General features: G+C 44.3%; 1 long non-coding RNA gene across 1 annotated transcript; it reads right to left on the bottom strand.

Moving 5' to 3' along the window:
• Positions 1-290: 290 nt before the first annotated feature.
• On the bottom strand, positions 291-805 carry LOC104963368 (uncharacterized). The gene is made up of 3 exons (XR_800306.1): positions 734-805; positions 605-658; positions 291-500 (listed from the first exon to the last, which is right to left on the bottom strand). It is a non-coding gene; the product is annotated as an uncharacterized lncRNA (long non-coding RNA).
• Positions 806-1377: the final 572 nt, after the last annotated feature.

The following is a 1377-nucleotide window of genomic DNA, read 5'->3' as shown; positions in this document are numbered from 1 at the left end:
ATTGGAATAACGTTCCTTTCTTAGATTTTCTTTCTAAATTTGCAATTAATTATCTCTCTAAGAAGTCTGTAATAAAAAGGCTGATGCACTCCCAAGCACAGAATAAAAAGGAGGCAAGCAAACCATCAAAGTGTTCATAGCCAGAAGTGTTTGGAGCTGGGACACTGGACATTGTTACTGTGAAGGCAACCGCTCGTGTTTATTCAATATTTAAATGAGAGAAAACCTAATTTTGATAACTTTGATTTAGTTTATTCTCTTTAGATATTCTGTATATACTTTTTTGTCTTTATAAATCTTTTTGAGCTTTAAATCAACCGACTACGCCTTTGTTTACAGACGGACAAAGAGAACCACGTCACGTGTGTATTTCCACAGTTTTGTAGCCCAGCACACTTGATCATGTGTTGGTCTGGAATTGAACCGGTGTCTTAAGATGCACTCACCCCAGCGCCCACTCTGCCTCGAGGTCCCTTCACACCGCCGTCTCCTTTACTGCCCTGCAAAACCAGAGGAGACAAGACGCTGAGGAGAAGTACTCACATGCATTACTTTAATAACAGAAATAAGACAAGACAAGAGAAGATAAGATAGTGCTTGTTACCTTGTATCCGAACACCCCCGGCTCTCCGCTCACCCCGGTGACTCCCATCGGACCCTGAGGAGGAAACCAGGAAGAAGTTCAGAGGACAGTTTGTAGATATATTTTTCACTCTAAATGTAATAAACTCACGTCTTCTCCGGGGTCACCGTCGCTGCCCGGCAGGCCGCCGTAACCTTTGGTTCCCTGAGGGAGACAACAGAGACAACATGACATGAGCAGAGAGAAAACGAAGCTTAACGCAAGTTCAATCGAGCCCCCTCCCGAAATATACCTCCGCTAATTGACAAACACAATAGAGTGGTGCAGTGACGAGTCCTAAAACCCGGAAGTGAGTCAGCATTTCTCCACTTCCTGTTCCCTCGTCTCAGAGCCAATGGGATCTCTCCATAGGGTTTTGGAAAGTATCTGGATTTAGGTCTGTAGTTGAGACACATTGAAGAGACGGATCACGTTTTGTTCTACATTAAATCCATCAGCAGTGACCCCACTGGTGATTTCTGAAGAGTTGACGTGTCTGAAAAACGATGGTTGTTACCAAGTGGCTGAATAGGACTACAGAAGTCGTGGAGGTCGTTGTACGTCATTACGCCGAACACGTAAACACTCCTCTAAGTGTGTTTGCCCTGTTCTGCTTGAAAGCAAGTCCCTGCCTCCTGCAGACTGTTCAAACAAACACTTCAACTCGTACCATTTAGAATCTGTGTGTTTGAATATGGATCTGAAGTTGGCGTGACGTCGAAGCAGCGACCCTGCTGTAGTTCCTTTATAGCATA

This window comes from Notothenia coriiceps, unplaced genomic scaffold (genome assembly GCF_000735185.1).
Source record: "Notothenia coriiceps isolate Sejong01 unplaced genomic scaffold, NC01 NC01_scaffold00036090, whole genome shotgun sequence".
Taxonomy (NCBI): domain Eukaryota; kingdom Metazoa; phylum Chordata; class Actinopteri; order Perciformes; family Nototheniidae; genus Notothenia; species Notothenia coriiceps.
Note: the sequence above shows the minus strand (reverse complement) of the source record. Positions and strands in the feature narration are given on the sequence as shown.